General features: G+C 49.4%; 1 pseudogene; it reads right to left on the bottom strand.

Annotated features, from left to right (window-relative positions):
* Positions 1 to 645: 645 nt before the first annotated feature.
* Positions 646 to 21,693, bottom strand: LOC149357204 (aurora kinase C-like; annotated as a pseudogene).
* Between the last annotated feature and the right edge of the window lie 1,360 nt (positions 21,694 to 23,053).

Here is a 23,053-nt window from a genome sequence, read left to right on the forward strand (position 1 = left end):
GGATCTCTCTCTCTGGCCCCGCTCGGACGGTCGCGGGATGCGCGGCTGCCAAAACGGGCCCAGGATTCCCGCCAAAAGGCGCCAATGGCAAAGGCCCTTGGGGAGCCGGGGCGGAGCTGTGGCTAAATGACAGTGATTAGTCACCCAGCCGCCTCTCCACCGCCTGAGGCGGGAGCAAGGGAAAGAGGAGAAACGACGCGGTAGGCCGGCAAAGCCGCGCAAAGGCGACGGCGGAAAGCCAGATTCCCACAAGGTAAAGAAGGTCTCCACGTGTTTTGGCCATTTCGATCATTTTAAATATCGAAGTATATACCAGTGCACGCTCCCAAAGCAGGGTTGCATAAATCGTGCTTGAATTTTAGTGAATAACTGAATAGAGATCTTGTTTAAAATTACAAATGTATCAATTCGAAACGTATATTAAAAACATTGCTTTCGATATGTATCGTCGACGAGTGTCCACAATTGGAACGAAGTCACTTTGTCTGATACAGATTCGTCTTGAAAGCATCCTCCTTTTTGTCTTAGAATGTTCCTTTTAAATGCTTTGCCTCCATGTCGCCAGATGCCTTCTCCCCAGGTGCATGCATCATATAGGAGTCTTCTGGGCAAGCACTCATGTACAAGTCCACTAGAAAGGTTAATCTATAAGGCACTACACTCAACATTCTTAGTGATCCATGAGTATGACATCACTTCCTCTAGGCTTGCCCTTTCTTTAGGCTCGTTCCGCAGCAGCCTAGAAATGAGATCCTTGGCTTCATTGGAGACATGAGCAGGGAACTGGAGGTCCAGACTTCGGATCCTGTCATAGGTAGTTTTGGCGGAGATCGATTCAAAAGGAGGCTTTCCGACTAGGAACCCATAGATCACAACACCTAGAGCCCAGAGGCCCACTCTCTCGTCGTAGACGCTGTTCTCAAGCATTTCGGGTGGCAAGGAATCCATGGCACCGCACAGGGTTTCACGCCTTGAAGAAGGAGCATGGACGGACCAGCCAAAGTCTCCTGAGTTGAGCACACCGCTGTAACCTACCAGGATATTCTCTGGTTTTATGTCACGGTGCATGACTTTCTCGATGTGGAAGGACTGGAGTGCCTTCCAAACTTGGTGGATATAAGTCGCGAATTTTTTGCTGTCAAACATTTTTACTTTGGTGAGCTCATTGTGTAGATCTCCCTTGGGTGCGCAATCTAGAATAAGGTAAACCCTAGTCTCATCGTGGAAGTAACAATATAGCCTCAGGATATGAGGATGAGTGACATGTGACCGAAATTCGATCTCTCTTCGAAGCTGGTGCTCACCATTCTTGCTCTTCAGCTGGGACTTGAACGTAATCTTCAATGCAATGACGTATTTACTTTTCTCCTCTTACACCAGGTATACGTTTCCAAACTTTCCTTTCCCTAAGGGTGTCCCAAACTCGAAGTTGTGGAGGGCGATGCACGGGTAGGCCAGGCAACCGTCGCTCACCCGGTGGTCTGGGAGCACCCCGGACCGCAGCATGAGGAACAGCAGCAGCAGGTGGCCGAACACCAGGTCTGCCACGTCGTGCCACACTGCCACCAGCACTGAGATGGGCACCTGCATGCCCCGGGCTCCCGCCAGCAGCCGGTGCAAGATGCGTGGATCCTCGAGGTGAGTCAGGGTGCGCTTGCCGGTCGTCTCTTCGTCCTGAAAAGAGCAGTTCAGCAGCGGCCCAGAATGTTCTGTACCAGCGCCACCTCTGGACGTTGTGAGCGCGCGAGGAAGAGGAAGCGTCACGAGCCGCGTGGAAGAAAGGTTCGGTCTTCGGGTTGTTGTTGTTGTTGTTGCCCCTGAAGCGGTGCCACATACCCAATGTGGGGGATTGGCCGAGGTTTAACGCAGTCCCAAACAGGATAAAATTTCATTCAGATTTGTCTCAAGCAGCTCATAAATAAAAATGGAAGAATCTCGGGAAGTGAACCATGAATTTTGAGAGATTTTGAGGGGATTAGAATGAAATTTGAGGAATCAAAAAGGTGAGGGTGAAACAAAGTATTTAAAAATAAGCATCACTAAATAAATTTGAAAGAAATGTAAAGCGAAAGGGTCGTTTCGAGATCAGAATGCAAAAACAACTTCTTTTCTTCCAACCGGCGCACGCCTTGATATGGTCCGCCTCTATCTACTCGCACCACTTGCGCCGTGCGAGGCCACTGTTACTTACTTACCTGCGTAGGTACATCCGCAGGCCAGAAGCTACACCACTCCACGGTATTGCTGCCTCCGCCGCCTCATCTGCCTTCCTTTCTACCTTCGTGGCCCTTAATGGATGTCCGTGTACAATCATCAGGGAGCTCGACATGCTGCTCAAGTGATCTGCCTTTGATGAGATTCTTCCCCTTATCGGCACGACTCGCCTGCGCACCACCGTGTACCATACCAAGTTGCAATACTCAAATAAACATGAAAACGAAAGGATATTCAGACACAACGGAATGCAATAAACGAAACGCGAAGTGATTGTTTCATGCCTTCCGGCGTTGCCTCGACTTATGTAATCAAATTAAATCAACTGAATTGGCTATACCTATTCGCAGGGGCTGAATAACACTCTGCAGGGCTTCTCATCATCGCAACATAGTAGGTGACGGCATAGCTCTTCGCGATGCAGCATCAGCTGCTCTTTCAGACACGGTAGACATTGAACATGTTTCATTTGAGAACCTGGACGGACAGACACTGGAAACTTTGGACGCACATGCACAAGCGGAAGCCCTGTTAGCCTGACTCAGAATGGACAGGAAACTGAAGACTGAGAATAGTCGATACGTATTGCACGTACATGAACCTCCTTCTAGGCGTGCTAGAACCGCAGGTTGCGGACCTTCCCTTTCAGGTCCTACACACCCGTCTTGAGTTCCCTGTGCTGTGCAGGATTACATTATTCCCAAGTGCATTCCCAAGTGAGAAGTACATTCCCAGACGCAACGTAATCGGCCCAGTATTGCAAATGGATGGTTTCACTCTGTTCTTTTGTAGGACCGGCCTTTGCCAATATATTTCCAGCATTGGGCCGATTGCCTTAGCCGCTGGGGTTTCCTCTTCAGGCTGCCGCAGTAGCTCAGTGGTAATGGCGCTCAGCTGCTAACCCGAAACCCGCGGATTCGATTCCTGCCCCGGCGTTTGAATTTCGGTGCTGGCGAAATTCCAGAGACCCGTGCATTGTGCTGCGATGCCCAGGTGATCGAAATTTCCGGAGCCTTTCACTACGGTGTCCCTCATAGCCTGAGTTTCTTCGGGACGTTAAACCCCGAGTAAAACAAAACAATAAAACAAATCTTAATCGACAGCATTCTGGTTCTCATCTCGCAAAGAAGTTACGGCTTCTCTGTCACGATATTCTCAGACTGGTCGAGAGAGGTCACGTGACCTTGTGAGGTCATCCACACCTGGCGACTATAGCACGTGGCACGCTACCTGCTGGGTTGTGGCTTACCTGTCGCCCGTGGTACGTGGAAACTTTTGACGAATTCTGTTTAAACTGCACCGCTCGCTGGAGAACGCTTGGATCATTTCAAAGGAGTCGCGTAAAATGAGGCAGTGACAAAATGCGTCTGGCTACGATTTCTGGTGAACGCCGAGAGCAAGGAGCAAGTTTGACGGAGGGTGGTCAGTCCCATCCCTTTCCGTGGAGTGAAGCATGGACACGATTGGCGAACGTTGTTTGCAAAGGTTATTTAATAGCGGAGATTTTATTCAAAAAGATGATATGATGAACTAAAAAAGAAATGGTGAAGCACCTCTAATTCAGCACGGTGGGCGAGCACAAAGTACCGTAATTTCTAGACCATAGTCCGCCCCGGTGACGCAAAATTTAACATTTTAAACATGTATAGTCCGCGGACTGTAGTCCAGAAATTATGGTACCTTCTTCAACGTTTACCAGTGGTATCATCGTCAAGGGCCTTTCTCACGAAAAATAGAACATTATAGATTATGGAACAACAAATTAAACACTGATTTCTGAGGCTGGCGCATACTCTCCGCACGCTTGCAAACTGCGATCACAGAGTTTTCTTTTTGAAATCACGCGTTTGAATTTAGGGGCCAAGAAAAAGGTTGTTTCTTAATAAATCAAACTGTTTAACCAATATAGACGTCTTTTGCTATTGCCGCCACCGGCTCCTAAGGTTACGTGTTTAAAGAAGTTGTTTAAATTCAAGTGCAGGCTTTATTTGCTCATAGTTCACTTCATAAGGGAAGGAAATGAAACAAGCACGGCAATGATTACCAAGAACTGCTATGTCGTTTGGGCCGTTTCCCTTTAGGTACACATTTACACTGCAAAGCACCTTGAAAAAGTGAGAATGTACAACAAATGAACCATCACTCGGGGACAGCTGCGTGAGGGCCCTCTCATGCTACACCTGTCAAGACAGGTGCCAATTCTATCAGAATCTAGAGCCTAAAAGCGCTAGTGAGCAGAAATGCTTACGGAAACAAGGAACTGGTCACATCGCACATATGGAAGCCAAAAGTTTTTTCTTGATTTTTTTTATTTTTGTTTTTTTTTGCTTTTGGTGTAATACTGGTGGTTGCGATTAATACGGGACTTACGGAGGCCTTTTGTTTGGAAGCCACAGCCAGCCTGTGGTTGGATTTACGTGTACTTTCTGTAAAATTATTTAAATGTTTGCAGAGTTATTTTGTCACTGTGACCAACACGGAAAAAAAAAGGAAAAAATGCGGCATGACCCGTCATATGATGCGACAATTATAAAGCTGCTGGATTTTCCGTGGATGGTTACTTTGATGCTTTTACTGTTATCAATGCTTACTCTAAGCCGAGGCTTGACACACACGAGAGAATTGTTCTGCAGAGCGAAAATGGGCGGAAGCGGTTATATGAGTGGTGGGTGGAGCTTTTGGAGGGCGCAGAGGGGTAGGAAGGTGGATCGAGGGTGGCGATGAGTGGGTGGGCAGATCAAATACAACATCTAAACACAATCGGCCTGACCTCTTACCTACTAAGAATTAAATCGCCGGTAACTTTACTTCTACTGTGTGGACTTCATGATGCATAATTACCACACTTTCTTGCAATGCACATAACAAATAAATTAATATTGCATCATTATATTTCTTGGGTAATTGTGGTGTTCTCGTTGTAACAAGCACACACTATCACAATTCCAGCCTTCTTGCGATACATCAACACAGGTGCAGCAAAAATTGGAGCAGCATCAAGTGTAGTCATGGTATTTATGAGAAGCAATGGACAAAGAGTTGCGGATTAGCTCCTCCCGTGAAATTATCCTGCAACCAATAGCCAAATCAAATTGTCAAGTTCATGCATTCACCACTCACCAATAAAAATGGATTTACAGCTCAAAGGGCATCAGGCCTCATGATATTTGACGTAAAATGATGTTATTTAGCCAATGTTGCTTTGTAAGCAGCAGCATTGCGTTTCCCGTCGGTCACCATCATTAGATGGCACAGTCATAAGACAGGACTGTGAACACAGGAACATGAGTCGCCCTACAAACAGCGCAGCCTAGAGTGCGATGCGAGTGACGTCAAGTGCGGGGTTCCCGCGGCTACGATTTTTAGACAAGCTTATGCATTCCATGCCGGCTATCACGTGTCGCCTGCTCCACCTACTGTTCCCGGCACACTGCGACCACTGATAGGAGCGGCGGGGGCATGAAGGGCTGCCTGAACACGTTGTCGTGCATCGCGAGGGCATAACCTGTTTAGAGTAGAATGCCAGAATCTCGGACGGCCGTTTTCGTGGATGACCGGAGCGAGATTTAAAAAATCAGGGCGCGTTGGATTTCCCGCCTGCTTACGTATATGCACAGCACAAAACAAAAGACAAAAGGCACAACACTCATTTTTGATGACACGTGGCAACAAGCACAGCTGTAAGTGCGCCTCTTTATTTATCTCATATGGTCACGTGCATAGACAGCGGCCATGCCGTGTTACGAAACGAAACGAAGCAACGAACGACGACACGGCGGGGCGCGCGCGCTCAAAGAATAGCCGCAGAAGCGCGAGTGGGAAATGCAACCAGGGCGCCGCGTCATTCGGCATTAAAGTCCACACTGAGAACGGATGTACACGATACTTCAAAAAAGTATGTTCAGTACCGACATCCAATAGCCTCAAAATGCAAGACATGCAAGACACATTTCAGGAACTGATTTTGATACACATACTAGACACTCTGTCATCGATACTTCGAAACATTGTTGAAATCAGTGTTGTGATCGGAAGGGAGCAGACATCTGTCACTGTAAATGCGCTTGAAAAAAATAAATAAAAACTAGTTTCGGACGAGCCAACACTCGCCCCATCAGCAACTCGGATTGTATGGGCCCTGAGGCACCGGGGCACGTGTCCACCGGCTGAGTTCAGAACCTCCGATGCTTGCTTTTTCCTACGTCCACAACACTAAGCTTCATAGGGGGTGGGACCCTGCTCCTCTACAGTTCGCTGGTCAGTCCTGGCAACTTCACAAAACTGCTGCCCCGGGTTTCCGGATAGGAGGCGCGCCCTCTCCAAGGCTTGAGCTCCCCTGGCCCCGAGGGTTGAATCTTATTCGCGGTTCTATTTCATGTAAATCGTCATTAGTTTATTACGGATATTTCATTTCGGTTCAAAAATTTTTTCGAGGTGCCGCGATTTTTGGCCGGCCGACACGGTTTTCAGTATGGCGTCTCACATGCGGACGAAACATACTACCTCTTGCGATGCATTTGCTTGCCACATTTTTTATTCGAGCGTGACGTCGGTCGTTGAACTCGACGAGTACTGTGTTGGTCACTTTTTTGAGCTGCTCTGGAGGCAAACCCTTAAAGAGACATCTAATGACTGTTTTTAGAAACTCAAATGACTTTCGATATTAGGCTAATATGCCTTTCTCATGACTTTCTGGTGGACTTTCCTTATGCATTCCTAGTGGCTTTCTGAAACAAATTTGCCAGCGTGGTTCTTGTGTGTTTTCTGTGTCCTTGTGTGAATGTTTTTTTTTTACGACACTTCTTGACTCTGTGATGTGGCGCTGCCCGTTGCAAAAACCAACGCAAATATTGGAATCAGTAGTGCCTAGTCAGAGCCCAAATAAATGAAGTAAAGCAAAAGCAAAAAAAAAACATAATTTCCCCGACGCCAGACGATTCGACCCGCTCACCTTCAACTCCCCAACTCACCGCGCCAACCATTACACAACGCCAACACTTTTCTTTCGTTATTGCAAAGGAAACCATCCCCTTTTTTTCTTGATTGCAACGGTAACCATTCCCGCCGAGCTAGCAAATGCTTTAAGAACGCACATACTATTCCGCAATGCAGACGCACATTCTCATGTCAGCGCACACTGCACTCCATCTGCACATCATAACTGTGGGAGACATACACTTGCGCCAAGAACCACCAACCATTCAGGCGGCCGGCCATGCGCAGCATAAACTCCCCGCACCAGGGCGCATTGTTCAGTGTACAGAGACGTAGATGAACGGGGTGGTTCTTAAGTCTAATCAGCATTAACAGATCACACTTAATCCCGGAGTCTCTCAGGACAGCCAAGAACCTTGTAGTGTAAGGCGATATCTCAATGTCCCTCTAGATTGTCCGCTGAAGTATGTCCCGGAGTAACACTCCATAACGCCACCACGCAAAGCAACGATAGTTCGTCTCTGGTTGGCCGCACAGGCGGCAGTTCCTCGACCACGGCACAAAAGTCCCCTTGGCGCGAAGCGAGAACTTGACGGGTAGAGTCGAAGTATGGTGTTTAAGAAAAAAAAAGGTTTTTTCAACTGACTCAATCTGCATTCGCTGAACTTGCTTCAGTGCACAGGAATCCAAAAAGCCAAGGTAGGCTTCCGATATACGAGCACAGAGAACAGAGATTCAATTAGCACTTTTGTCATCTGCCTTCTTGACTGGTGGAATAAATATTGCAACGGGTAGCGAACAGTCAGGAAATCAAAGGTATCAGCAACCACCCACGGGAAACTCCACAGAGCTGCCTCACGGCCGTGACCAGTCGAATCAAACAGATAAGGCAGACGACAACTGAGTCGCCTTCTAAGCATAGCAGAAAGGGTTGGCTTGAAGCTTTGAAGAAGGAAAACTGTGAAACGAGCTGCTGTACAAACAAGTGAACAAAGCCAACTCCTCCAGACTCGAAAGACACGAATGGCCTCCACGCATAGGCTCCTATTGAGAGCGAAAAGCAAAGGTCGCGAAAAGTCTGTGCAGCGCTTGTAGCTTGTTCCTCGCACAGTGCATCTCTTGCAAAGCACAGACAAGCTTTGCAACCAATATGTTGCAAACTTGTGCCCGAGCAAAACTCGAGAGCTCCCGACCCATTCACCCCTGCGTTTGGCGGCCCACACAGAGAATTTGTGACTCCCAGTAAAACCCATAAATCCGGTCCTGATTAATGTAACCCCAAGATACTGCAGGGAATCAGAGTCACAGCTTATGCCACTAAAACAATGAGTGCAGGTCGGCGATTATCGCCCGACGTTCGCACTCGATGCATGGCGGTGAAAAAATGCGCTCGCTGCCGCCTAATGGGTCCCACAAGATATTGACTTGTGGAACCTGGTGAGACTGGTAGAGCAACTAACGAAAGCTAATAGCAGCGCAGAAAGTCCGCTTTGCCGATTTAACTTTGCCGATTTAAAAGTAACTAAATACGTTACTCGTTACGCTAAGAAAAAAAGAACGCGTTACCGCCCTGCATTACCTACAAAAAAAGGTAACACGTTACCGTTACCGATACCGAAAAAAAGTATCGCACGTTACTTTGCCGTTACTCCATGGCCATAAATTTTAATCAGTGCGTCTTCGCTGTAACTGTAACCTATAACTCGTCTTCTCTGCAAGGCTTGTTTTCCAACCAAAAGGTCTCAAACCCTGACGACACGCTCATATTCTTCAAGCGAATGGAAACTCCGGATGGTCGCACTCTGCTTGCAACAGAGTCTAGGCAGGAAAAGGAGGGAGGCCGTCCTTAGTCCCAGTGCTGTGGGGCGTGCGTTGTTCCTTGTTCTGGCTAGGGGAGAAAGGGGGGGGGGGGGGGGGGGGGTATTACTATGACGGGAGAAAGTTGGAGCGACAGTGTTGTTCAGCAGAAAATTTTTAGAAAGTTTAGTGTGAGGTAGCTCACTACTGCCGGCACAGAAATTAACAATGGCCCATTTCCTTTTTTCCTCTACTTCGGTGCTACAGCCGGTCGACTGCAATCCCCTTTTCTGTGCTGTACCATTGTACTCTTTCGACGGCTCTCTGGGGGCCATCTTGAAGTAAAGTGACGACATTCCTGAGTTTACACAGAAGAGGGAACTTCTTCCACAAAGAATGCGAGAGTGTCGCCTGGGAACGAGACCTTTTGGCTGGAAAACAAGCTTACCGAGAAACTGACTTACAGATTTCTGCAAATGGTCCATTGGTGGCTGGGCAAGCGTCCACTGATTAGAGAGTTGTGTGTGTGTGTGGTTTGGGGGTGAAGACAAGTGTGTGAATGCGTGTTCGTGCTTTTTTTTTTAGTTGAGTGCGTCGTCAAGGGCAGGTGTTTTCTGGCATTCATTCGAGCCGCAACAAGGGTCGTCGAGCGCACCCGTAGGTTTCGTTTATTTTCAACATCAGTGTCGGCATTTTTTTTTTCTGAAAAAGAGGCGAAGGGGGACACCTCACGTTACCGGAAAATGTTAACGCAAGTACGTTACGCGTTACAATTCCGAAAAGGTAACGAGTACGTTACTAAGTTACCGAAAAAAGTAACGCGTTACCGGTAACGCCGTTACTTGTAACGCGTTACCGACAACACTGCTATACTTGCACAAAACGCTACTTTGTCAGGCTTAACAGCTGGAATATCGCCCTTCTATCTGAAAACAAAATATATTTGTCACTTGAAACTTTATGCCAGGGCAAGAATGGGCAAAATGAAGGCGAATACAACAGTTTAAAGGGCGATATCGCATCGAGGGATTAGAGACGAAGCTATTATCGCTGTGAAGCGGGCGGGCAGGGCGCCGCCATGTTGTCAGCGTCAGCGCTACGTACTATCGCGCTCGAAAGAGCTTGCAACCGGCGAGCGCGTGGCCGCAGGGTTTTCGGAAGCATGGTGGGGCCGACAAGCGGCGCGCCTGAAAGCTAAGTGGAAAGGATTCTAGTGTTCCAGCAGCCAGGCGCATCCCCCCGCGTCGTCTGCTCATCGAAATCTGAGCTGCTTAATTCTCACAGGCGCCTTTGCGTCTAGCCTTGCGCAGGCGTTGTTTAATGCTGGGGCCGACGTCTTTATGCTAAGGCCAGGGTGTAAATATGAGCTGAAGCACCGAGTTTTCCAACTGCAATGTGCACTGCTCCTCCAACGCCGACAGAAATCGTCAAAACCGCTCCAGCCGTACTGTGATTAAAGCGCGATTTGGGCCACGGTTTTATCGGGCATGACAGGTGAAGGCAAAAGGAATGAAACAAAATCAATACGGCCAAGACCAGACGGCACAGAGGAGAAGACTAAGTCGTGGAACAGCAAAATTATTTTCGTTTTGTTTTCAAGCACGTCGCTTGTCGGCTTCACCATGATTCCGGTGAGCGTTCCGGCCACGCTGCTTAAGGTTGCAAGTCATATTGAGCGCGATAGTACGCAAGCAGCGCAAAGAGCGCAACGTGAAAATCCGAATCTCACGCACAGGGGCGATGGAAAGAAACGTGAACAGAGCGGAGCCTAGGCGCACCGCTGTGCGCATTTCTTTTCGCCACACTTTTACTTCGGTCGAAGGAAAAAGACGCGAGAGTCGCCCGTGAAACATCATAGGACGACACTAGAGTTTCCCTTACCACTCAGGTAAAAGCGCGATGAAAAGGAATTCGAACAGCAGAAGCTACAAGAGGGCCGTAAGGTTGTCTGGGATTACACCCGGCGCCCTGTAGAGCGCGAGCGTAGCCTGATGGGAGACGCGGCCCTCACACGCATGGAGAAAAAAAAACAAACTGAAGAAGCGTCCGCGAGAACCTTGAAGCCTAGTCATAAAAAGTAAAAAGCATGTAAAAAGAAGACAGCCCCCCCCTCCCCCCTCGTGACCATATCACGTGATGGCGTGCTGTGATAATTATCAGCGCCGCGCGTGCGCATGCGCGGACCAGCGCGGGTAAACAAACCATCTCTCGAAACGCTGAACGCGCTCAGGCGTGCGCCGCATTATGAAGTGCTGTGTGCCCGGGTGCAGGAGACGCACAGAAATCGTTTCTTCGGAGGTTTCGTTCCACCGGTGAGTGAATATTTGTTCAATAGTGCCAGCGGTCCAAGCATGCGCTGATAGAAAAGAGTCGAATGGGTATTTTTTTTTTTTCAATATTGCCCGGCAGGTTTTTGAATGGCCCTGCAGCCAGAAAACGGTGGACTGGCGCTCTGCAACGTTCGGATAATTGGTTACAGACGAAATGGAGCGTTGTATGCTCCCTGCATTTTCGTGCAGAGGACTTCCAAGGCTTCGACAGGCCACCTTCGCCGGATGACAGAAAGTGCTGTGCCATCGCTGTCGGTTACTTCAGTAGGCCGCATGCGTGTATAGCATTAGTAATTAACAACTGGGGTTTTTAGCTACTTGCTGACTGTCGGCATAACTGCATGACGGAATCTTTGCGTGCTAAGTCGCCCTAATATTTCAGTGAGAGTGAATGCTTCTACAACATGCGCGACTGCAATGCATTAGCACAATTTCATTGCACTGTGTACAGCACGTTCCGAACTATCGCGATACCACCTGACACCAGCCGGGACGAGTTCTGCCAACTACCGTTCGTGGCAATGCCATGACATAGTAATCCTCATTGCGCACTACGAGCTGTCATTCCCATTTATAGCGCCCAGCTTAAAATCTATACAACACCATCTATCCGCTCTGTCAGTGCACGAATACGCTAGTTCCCAGACACTCTTGTTTGCAAAGGACATGGTGTCATATCGTTGCGAAACCAGTTTTATCTATCATAATCATTTTACTATACTGAGCATGAGCGAGCAGCGTACGTCTCCCTCCTCTGCATGTCGGCAACTGCACTGAATGACGCGTCAATGAAAGCCACCAAGCTCTCAAATGAACGTTTTTTTCCTGTGGTGCTCTGTAAAACAATTCCTTTAGTTGCGTCGTTTCCGGAGAGCGTCGTCGCTTTTCGTTTATGTATAGCCGATGATCTCTTCTTGACCCTGTTTCGGTTAAACCAACATAACGATGGCTGTGACGTGTAGTGGAAATTAGGTCGCGTGAGGTGCCATAAAACGGCAATATAACTGCTGATACGTCGTTCGTTGTAATTATAGGTCTTGGAAGTCGGCTGATTTAAGTGCTACAGTGAGTCAAAACAACGTATCAGCGTTTGTATTAGTTTTCCCGTGCCTCACGTGACCTAATGTTGAACTCACGTCACAGCCATCATTCGGTTGATGAAACCGAAACAGCATGGGAGAAAAAATTATTTTCTAAATTATTTAGTAGCAATAGACGAATACCACATGGTGATCCATGTATTCTAATATCTATGGCGTCATTTGAAAGGAGAAAACACGCAATAAAACTGGGTGTCTATAGTCATTTTAGTACCGATTGAGAATACCTTCCTTTCCTTTGTGTCATTTCCCACAAATAGACGAAATATTAGCGCGAGGACCCAACAATGTTGTGATGGTGGTTTTTGAGGAAAGGAAATGGCGCAATCTGTCTCACTTCTTGATGCACACCTGAACCGCGCCGTAAGAGAGGGAGGAAGGTGGGAGTGAAAGAAAAAAATTACCGACGATTACGTTACTTCCTAATGCGAAATTTGAGCGCAGCAAATAAGCTGTTTCACCTTTTCGATAGATTGAGGCAAAGAAATCGAGCAACACATGTATGCGCTATCACAGAATTTTTTTTTTTATTTTTCACACGTATTCGCAATTTCGGCTCGGGCGGTGCACATATACAGATCCGCCGCCACCGATCTGGCTCTCTGATTGCCACCGCACAGGGGTTGCATTGGAGGAGGAGCGAAGAAAGGAATTAAGTTCGAGCCGGCGCTTTGACAACCGGAGACTCGCAGGAAGAGGGGGGAGGGGGGCGGCGTGTACACCCAGCGGCAAACGATGGGGGCAGAAGCGCGCGCAGCAAGCGGACAACACGATAAAGGGAGGAGGGAAGAGATAGCAGCGACTGACTGATGCCGCTGACGCCGATAGCGCTGGGGGGATGAAAGGGGGGCGGAGCTGGTTACGAGGCCGAGGCCGACGCCGACGACGACGCGAAACCCAGGAACGGACGCCAAAGAGCTGCGCTCTAAAAGAGAAACAGGCGCAGTAGGAGTGAGCTCCGGAATAATTTCGACCAGCTGGCGATCCTTAAAGGGCAACTGCATAGGTTTTAGAAATCGACGAGCTTAAAAGGGTCGAATGTGTGAAACTTCCAGGTAAACTATGTGAAGTCCTTTTGGTCTAGCATTTGACCAATTAAATTTGCGATGGCCTTCAAGCTTCTCCGCAGCGCACAACGCGAAGTGGGACGCATGATAACGACATCGAAAGTATCCGTACATTTCCAACGCATAAACGCCTGCTTTGAAGGAAAAAAAACAACGCCACAGAAGTCAAAGCCCGCCGAACGTTGTTTGGCAGCGTCCAACGAGGCACGGCAGGGCGTGGCTGACGGCAGCAGTAATTTGAAATCATACCTTCCATGACATCACACTGAACTTCCCCGCACTCCTCTGTTGCTTTGATGGTTTGGTTTGGTTTGGTTTATGGGGTTTAACGTCCCAAAGCGACTAAAGCTATGAGAGACGCCGTAGTGGAGGGCTCCGGAAATTTCGACCACCCCGGGTTCTTTAACGTGCACTGACATCGCACAGTACACGGGCCTCTAGAATTTCTCCTCCAAAGAAATTCAACCGCTGTGGCCGGGATCGAACCCGCGTCTTTCGGGTCAGCAGCCGAGCACTATAACCACTGAGCCACCGCGGCTGCTCTCTGTTGCTTTGAGAAGAAGTGCAAAATTTAATCGTCGATTACGTCACTATTTTAAATGGTAGTGCAAAAAACTTGGCATGCTTTACCTACAGCCTATATAGATTCGAATCCTTGAGTATCGCGAAATTCTCAAAAAGTGGCGCAGTTGCCTTTTAACGTGCACTGACATCGCGCAGCACACGGTGCCTTTCGCGTTTCGCCTCCATCGAAACGTGGACGCCGGGGCTGAGTTCGAACCCGGTTACACCGAATAAGTAACCGAGCACCCTAACCACTGAGCAACCGCAGTGGTTAGTGCAACATTTACTTTTGTAGGCGCTCATTTTTTTAGACAGCAAGTTCTAAATAAAACCCCTCACGATGGGCCCGTAGGGCAATAAAGAAAAAAAATGGCTCAATGGCTGTGGAGCTCGGCTGCTGATTCCAAAGATACAAAAACCAGCGTGCTCTGTCGCACGTCGAAAATCCCCAGCTCGTCTCCGTTAATCTGGAGCCCTCCACTACACCGTCTGTCATGTAGCCCCAATGTCTACTATACACGTTATACCCGAGATATTATTACTAGTATTACTAAATGAAGGATGTAGAAATTGGTGCAGCTTCTTGATTTTTTTTTTAAATCCGCATATTCTTGTTTGCGCGGGACGGAAATAAGCAACGAAAGGCGGGTTTCATGGCAACGGTGGAGATGTACTAATAAGAAAAAAATTAAATACCGATTACACAAAAGGGCAATGCAGAAATACATGCGCTCGCTGGCATGCGATAGTGATTACGGCCAGAAAGATGCTACTGCGATGATATGTAATTGCGATGAAGTGATTTCGTTATGCCGATTCGCTGATTCCGATTCGCTGAAATCATTCTGCTTCTAAGCCGCCGCGGTGGCTCAGTGGTTATGGTGCTCGACTGCTGACCCGAAAGACGCTGGTTCGATCCCGGCTGTGGTGGTTGAATTTCTTTGGAGGATAAATTCTAGAGGCCCGTGTACTGTGCGATGTCAGGGCACGTTAAAGAACCCCAGGTGGTCCAAATTTCCGGAGCCCTCCACTACGGCGTCTCTCATAGCCTTAGTCGCTTTGGGACGTTAAACCCCATAAACCAACCAACCGTTCTGCTTCTAAGAAAAAATTGCTGCCAGTCGCCAGCGCGCGGCTCCATCGGCTGTTTTGGCACTAGTTGATCTTGAATTCTCTGTCTGGCGACTTATATCTACTTCTCGCAGTCATACTTCCCGTTCATAGTGTCTGACACGACAGGCTTATGATTGTTAGCGTTTTTTTTTTCGTAGAACGCTTGGGCGACTGAATACGTTGAACCTTCACAACAATCTGCATCGGCTATATCGGGTACAGGTGGGTGATGGGGGGTGGGGAGATGGGTGAAAGTTTTTGAAGGTTCATTTTTGCCAGTGAATGCCCTGATGTGCGCCCACCGGAGTGTGCATCAAGGATGGAGGCTGCACGCACGCAGCGCGTTTATTTTTGGAAAGCAGGCTATACTTGCTAACGCAGTAAAACGAACAACTAAAAGAGTATGCATAGTCTAACCTCCGACTCCGAGCGGGATTCATACTAATGGCGGCGCAACAGAAAACTCTGTTTATAAATGCTTTAGGCTATTCAGCTATCTTGTAGGCTTATTTTTATGGTTGTTGCATGGAATATTTGCAACCTCTCTGACCCTCCTCATGCCTTACTTGACCGCGTCGAATTCAGCGATCTCGGCATAAGGCCTCATGCCTCCATAACTCCCTGCCTCCGCCCTCAAATGAAAATTCCAGATGGTGCACAGGTCATGAAAGGGGAACCAGTCAGGAGGTTGAACTTGCGCAGCATATTCCTCCGGCGTTAAAGTGCACTGTTTTCTGAACAGGTTTAGGTTTAGGTTTATGGGGTTTAACGTCCCAAAGCGACTAAGGCTATGAGAGACGCCGTAGTGGAGGGCTCCGGAAATTTCGACCACCTGGGGTTCTTTAAGGTGCACTGACATCGCACAGTACACGGGCCTCGAATTTCTCCTCCAAAGAAATTCAACCGCCACGGCCGGGATCGAACCCGCGTCTTCAGGGACAGCAGCCGAGCACCATAGCCACTGAGCCACCGCGGCGGCTCAGTGGCTATGGTGCTCGGCTGACCAGTGACCTCGTGGAACACGGCGGTTCTGAGTCCTATGAACACGAAGAGTTCGCACGGAATTCCGGAGTTTTTCATTGCAAGCATAAAGGCTATAATGAAATGTATGATGTCAATGGGTTTTTTGAGAGGCTCCTTAAGTGTGTTCCAAAAGGATACAGCATCACGACAAATATATCATTTTATTGCTGAAATTGTTTCTCGTTGCTCGCACTGGTAGAAATGCACTGACCACTGCACAACACCCCTTTGGCGCGAAAGGCCGCCGCGGTGGCTCAGTGGCTATGGTGCTCGGCTGCTGTCCCAAAAGACGCGGGTTCGATCCCGGCCGCGGCGGCTGAATTTCTTTGGAGGAGAAATTCGAGGCCCGTGTACTGTGCGATGTCAGTGCACGTTAAAGAACCCCAGGTGGTCGAAATTTCCGGAGCCCTTCACTACGGCGTCTCTCATAGCCTCAGTCGCTTTGGGACGTTAAACCCCATAAACCAAACCAAACCAAACCTTTGGCGCGAAGGTACGTCCTAACATGTAAGGTCCATGTCTGAAGGGTGAAAAAGGTTTTTGTGGCCGATTACAACTACAGTCGAGTCCACTTATAACGAACCTGACGGTCACGCGGGTTCCATTCGTTATATCTGATGTTCCTAGCTAGTGGATTCTTCGACAACAGCCAAAAATACTAAGGCCGCTAAAAGTGGCAATTATTTCTTATAAAGGTGCGTTATGCGTGCCTACTTGTGCAAAGCAGAGCCTGTCGCGGCTCTTTCCAGGCTATCTAGGGCTGTCATTTAATCCTCGTCGAGACCTTGCTGCCAACTATCAAATTCAGGGATGGGGTATAACTAATCATGGATGAAGTGTGCATAGCAACCGGTGGCAGGTCGGCCACATAAATGAGATTCCTGGCAGTAGGGAGAGCGCGCACTTGGTGTTCAACGCCTCCGTCAGAGCAGGTGCTTCTGCGATTTTGTAGTCCGCAGGAACGTAGTTATCGGAGTAAACATCCGGTCGGCTATGGATCAACGAAGCGTTGCCATAACTCTGCAAGCATCTGGTCACGCGTGTTTTCGATCTGCTTCTGTCGTTCCTGGGCTGATGCAGCGACGAAGTAGCGCAGCGCTTGTGGCGCAGAATGCATTCGTTGCACTGTCCGCTATATGACAATGCCTGCACGCGCAAAAGACGGAGACGACTAGGTAGGCTATGCATACCACGTGAGTGGCATGGCCAGCAAGAATTTCAGAATTATCTAATCGCTGCTGTTAGTTGATCTGCGACCATGGCCAGTAGCTTCGCTTTTGACGATGCCCCTTTCTCACGCGCACCGCGGTTCTATTCGGGATGCTTTGCCGAGCCGGCGAACGCGTAGGCAATGATTTCCCTCGTTGGCCATCGACGCAGGTTTGGCCGGTGGTTACTTACTATTTCAATGGAGAATTATAGCATATCATTATCGTGTGTACTTTAGCGTTTACAGTGTTACCGGACGCCGGACTTTCCGGTTAGCGCTGCGCACAGCAGTGCCGCCTTTTAATTTCATTTCTGGGTTGACGTGTTCTTTCTGGGGCGGTGTCGTGAAGGTTGAGAGCCTTGGTTTGGTTTATGGCGTTTAACGTCCCGAAGCGACTGAGGCTATCAGAGACGCTGTAGTGGAGGACTCCTGAAATTTGGACCACCTGGGGTTTTTTAACGTGCACTGACATCGCACAGTACACGGGCCTCTAGAATTTCGCCTCCATAGAAATTCAACCGCAGCGGCCGGAATCGAACCCGCGTCTTTCAGATCAGCAGTCGAGCACCATAACCACTGAGCCACCGCGGAGGCTGAGGTTGAGAGGCACTATTTCATCTGCGTGCTTAGCGGAAGAACGACCTCTACAATCTCGGGGTAGTTAACCACGCCACCTCGTTCGCTATAACCGAGTAGTGTGGCCAGAGTTGTCCGCTGTATCTGCGACGAATTTCCGTTGCCCTTATGCATATTTTCACGGTGGCACCACACCCGCTCGTAATAAGCGAGCATTCGTTATATCTGCGGCCGTTAAAGTGGGCTACACTGTACATCCGCTGACTTCGCTTTAAAACACTAGTATCAAGAAAGTCTAGGTAACGCTGTAGATGTATGGGTAGAGAAAGTAATGACCGATCGCAACATTTGTCATCTGCCTTGTGGAGAGGCCGTACAGGTAAGCAAAAGCGAAGAGTGAGAAAGCCGTAGGCCGGCCCTCGCTGCAGCGAACTGGATTGACAGCCGGCCAAGTTCGAAGCGGATCCACTATCCAACGGCTTTTTACATTCGCTGGTGTGGGGTGTTTTTTGTTGTTGTTTTTTTTGCTAAAAGTTGCATTGAGGTTTCTTTACCGAAAACAGGCTGGACTTGCGGCTCTGCGCTTTTTCGTGTACACTGTTGAAACGCTAAAATAGAGCTCTGCGTTGCGTATTTATCCCTGTTGGCATAAAACCTGAATGGCAAACCATTTTTAATCGAGGGAAACATGTGTAGGCATCTGATTGTTTACTTCAGATGGTAACGTTCATCCAGTTTCGAGTAAACTCTATTTTGGATTTTTATACTGTCCTTTCTATAGTTCCGGCTCATAACTTTTTGCAGGGTTTCGTATTTAGTAAAGGAGACTATAAACAGGTTTTTTAACGCAGGTCCGGTGAATAAATGTTGCCGCAAAGATGAGTGAATGCTGCATTTTCACGGCGTATTTAGGATACTGAGTCCGTCCTTAGGTTATCAGGTAAATAGTTCGGGGAAGGTGACTGTGGGAATCGCTTGCTCCCGCAGCTCACGGCGCGCGCTAGAGCACCGTTTTTTTCTTGCCTACATTTGTTTACTGGGTTACGCAGTCAACTTTTTAGATGCTTTTTGTTTGCGATCAATCGAAAAAGTGCTTTAAAAACCTCGGAAAAGCGCCCACGGTCGATCGGTGATGCGCTAGGCATGTCGCCTGCAGAAACGGAGTGCGGCATGTCGCCTGCAGAAACGGAGTGCGGCTTCGCCGCATAACTTCGGTTGCAGAAGAGTTGAAATCTGGGTTAGTTGGTACATTATACTTAAGAAAAACCAGCCAAAAAGACGGGGGCAAAGGAGAGACGAGGCACACAAAACGACTGGACTATCAACTGTGCTTTATTGAAAAACAGCCAGTCTCCGAGAAAACCCAACAGAGCATGCGCAGCTCACCGGCACCGCAAAACGAGCACAAAAAACAACAGCGAGCTCGTAAGATAGTCAAGCTGCAGTGTCAACGGGACAAGTAACCTAATTCTTTCTGCATCAACGTGATAGAAGCCGTGCTGACACAGTTATCTCCATGATTGCTAATGTGAAATGCCTCGAGGATTTCCCGCTCAACCTTACCCTTGCCTCTACCGAGAAAAGTGACATTCGAAAACAACGGATAGCACCCGCAATCGCGGCAATGGCGAGGCAAGATTGCTCCGTCAGCCGGAGTCAGAGAGTTATGGTGCTCTCGTAGCCTTTCATTTATACACCGGCCAGTTTGGCCGATGTAAACTTTTTCGCATGTCAGCGGAATCGGTTGCTTGGCAGGCAAGATGGCGGACCTACGCGCAACTCTGCTCCCTGCGGGAGCATTAACAGGAACTCTAGCGCCGCTCGCTGGCAGCCAGTGTGCCCCGAGTGACGACAAACTTCGCTCTCGTCCTCGCGCGGGGGCTTGTCGCGCTTGATAAATATCTAGTGTTGCGTTCAGCTGCTCCGCTGTTGACGTTCCCGACGAAGGCGAGCGCGCATCGTCTATTCATCGAGCACATCTGGCTGTGGAAGATCAGTTGGACAGCCGCAGTCCGTCAAACCGCGGCTGTGTGAAGAAACGAGTCGGAGTTTTGTTTTTGGTTGCCCTTTTATATTGCCCTCATGTTAGATGTTACTGCTAATCCCCTGCATCCACCATAGCCGGATTTTAGGCAACGCGGTCCAATACGCCGCATCAGCAGCCACCGTGACGGACGCTTTTTCACGCCAGTGAACAGACTGCGAACTTTTCTACGGGCGCTGCTTCTCTTTCGGTTTGGTTTGGTTGATAGGGTTTAACGTCCCAAAGCGACTAAGGCTATGAGAGACGCCGTAGTGGAGGGCTCCGGAAATTTAGACCACCTGGGGTTCTTTAACGTGCACTGACATCGCACAGTACACGGACCTCTAGAATTTCTCCTCCAAAGAAATTCAACCGCAGCGGCCGGGATCGAACCCGCGTCTTTCGGGTCAGTAGCCGAGCACCATAACCAATGAGCCACCGCGGCGGCAACTGCTTCTCTTTCGAAGCTGTCGTATTGGCACTGTCTTCGCAATAAGCTTGATATTCTATTCAGCAAAACATCTGCAATTTTTTTTTAATTGGGGTCGACAATACGTAGTCTTTGACGATAATTTATTTACAATAGTTCAGTCCCGAACAGTTTCTTAGGAAGACGAATCACAAAAATTATTGTCAGTGATGAAATTTATTTGCGAAAGCAGATTAAATATTTCATTGGCATTCTTCAGAGTGACCTTAGAGAGAAGAAAAGTTGCCGCCTGCCGCGATGACTTGACTTAGTTGTCTTGGCATAGAGTCATATAGTGCCGCCACAAGGTCTGGACGTCGGCGCAGGGTTTCCCATTCCTCTTTGACGGCATGCAAGAGCTGGTCTGCTGTGCCACCACAAAGGCGCCTTGAGGAAAGTTCCTTTTTCATGACTCCCCAGATGTTTTCGATGGGGTTGAGGTCAGCCCCGTTAGGCGGCCACGGGAGCTGACGCACGGCGCCGCGCTCAAGAAGGTCGCTTACAGCACGCGCCTTGTGCACTTCCGCGCCCTGGCTGCCGACGCCAGGGGTCGTGCGGAGGTCCTCCATGACATGTGGGCCGCCAGCCAACGGGAGAACGCGGTCCTGCGCGAGCGTCTGGCGCGGGCCGAGGCCAGCCTCGAGCTGTAGCCCCGGGCTCCCGCTCCTTCCTTCGCGGACGTCTTGCGCGGGCGGGCGCCTTCTGCGGTACTGGACGCCGCGGAGGTGCAGTCGCCTGCGGCCGCGAACCAACATTCACGGCAAGTCCCAAACCACGTCGCCTTTCTGACCTCATCGGCACAGTCGCAGGTCGCGCCAAGCGACCTCGTAACCACCTTAAAAGAAAATATAAATGCGGAGGAAGCGGGCATCGGCCCGGTCGTTTTGCGGCCCACCGCGACGGGCGTAACTGTTTCTGCGCGGGATGGGGCGACAGTGGAAAACTGCGCTGCGCGGTCCAGACCAACTAGGTCACTTGCGCGGTCATGACTGTGCGAGTGGCCGAGCGCTGCAAGCCGCACGTTAGGATTTTTGGTGTACATCCTGACGTCGCGGACGGAGCCGTAATCGAGCAGCTGAACGCGAAGAACCCGGGGCTGGACCCGGACCCGTGCGAGACGACGCGGTGATATACCTTTAGACAGCGCGACGGAGCCAAAACTCACGTTTTGTCAGTCGCTCCGGACGCGCTGAAGCGCTTAATTGAGAGGGGACGCGTGATGGCAATTGGGTGGTCCTCTGCATCGGTCGCAGAGGACTTGCACGTACCCATGCGCACGTTTTGTGGAGCCTACGGCCATTCGCGCCGCGGCTGTAGGCAGTCGGCGCACACCGAGCGAGCTGTTTGAACGAAATGTGCTGGAAGCCACGTCGCTGTGACGTGCTCGGTTCGCGCGGGTGACGCGGCGGTGGCCTGCGCTGAGTGTCGCAGGGCGGGTCGCTAGGGTCCGCCGCATCCTGCGGGAGCGCTGTCTTGCCCCATTCTTATGGAACGGGTGGCGAGACTGAGCTCTCGCACTGATTATGGCGCGCCTTATTGTTGTTGTCCTCTAAATAATGGCGCGTACCCAGTGCGGGGGATTGGCCAAGACACAGGCCAAATGCGATCTTTGGCGCTGAGCGGGCGGGGAGCCGCGCTTTTTCTTTTTCTTTCAAGTCGCGGCCGGCGTTGCGCCTCAGGGCGCCGCCGCTCAGGCCGCGATGCGATCGTACTTCTTATTCTTCTCTGCGCCTGTCTTTTCGATGGCGGTGGAATTTTTCCATCAACTCTTCATCATATTTCGGTCCTCGCGCTGCGCTTCTTCGGAGCGCCGGCGATCGTCTCTTCTTTGCGTTTCTCATCTTTGTTTACCGCTTTCAAATCTGCCGCCAATTCTAGCTTTTTTCGGCTGCTGTTCCCCCGCCTTCTCGTTTTGACCGCTTGGGAGGTCTTGAGATCTTCTTTTAGTCACCGCGATAATACCGGACCGTCCGCTAGTCTTCGCCCAGGGTCCGTGCTTGATTCCGTCGCGTTCCCGCACGTTCCGGGCCGCCTGGGCGGTAGGTAATGCGCCGAACGAATGTTCAACCTGAGAGTACTTGTGTGCGGGTTCGGCGCGCAGGTACCACACACGACATCGCGATGCAAATCATTGCAGGAAGAGAGGCCAGGAGCTTTTCTAATTTTATGTTTCGTTTTCTTTTGTTGCCTTCTATTGGTATTTTTACAGCGTGCCTCTGACTGTCTACCTTTTATCTTTTTCTTTTTCGTCCCATACCTGTTATTTTCGTTTCCTTTCTAACCGTTTCTTGAAAGGTGTTCTTTATTCTTTCAACACTTCATCTGGCCTCTCTTCTTTGCGGTTTGCAGACACCGCCGCACATTCAAACAGGTTGACCTGTTTTCCGCGCACTGTATTTGAGTCGTGGTGTTTGGTTGTCGGCTCATATCGTGCTTGACGCATGGAATGCGGCAATGACATTATCATGAAGGTTTTATTTTCACCCAATCAAACCTTTCTAACCACCATCTTCGTGTCCGCCCCTTCGGCAGGCGCGTGCTGTGGCTTGTGTGTGTGAATGAGTGTTTGTTTTTTTTTCTTTTGTGTGTTTTCTTTTCTCTCTATCTTTTTATTTTATTTTTGTACAGAAAC

This window comes from Amblyomma mixtum, chromosome 3 (genome assembly GCF_055824585.1).
Source record: "Amblyomma mixtum isolate Tamu chromosome 3, ASM5582458v1, whole genome shotgun sequence".
NCBI classification, from domain to species: Eukaryota; Metazoa; Arthropoda; class Arachnida; order Ixodida; family Ixodidae; genus Amblyomma; species Amblyomma mixtum.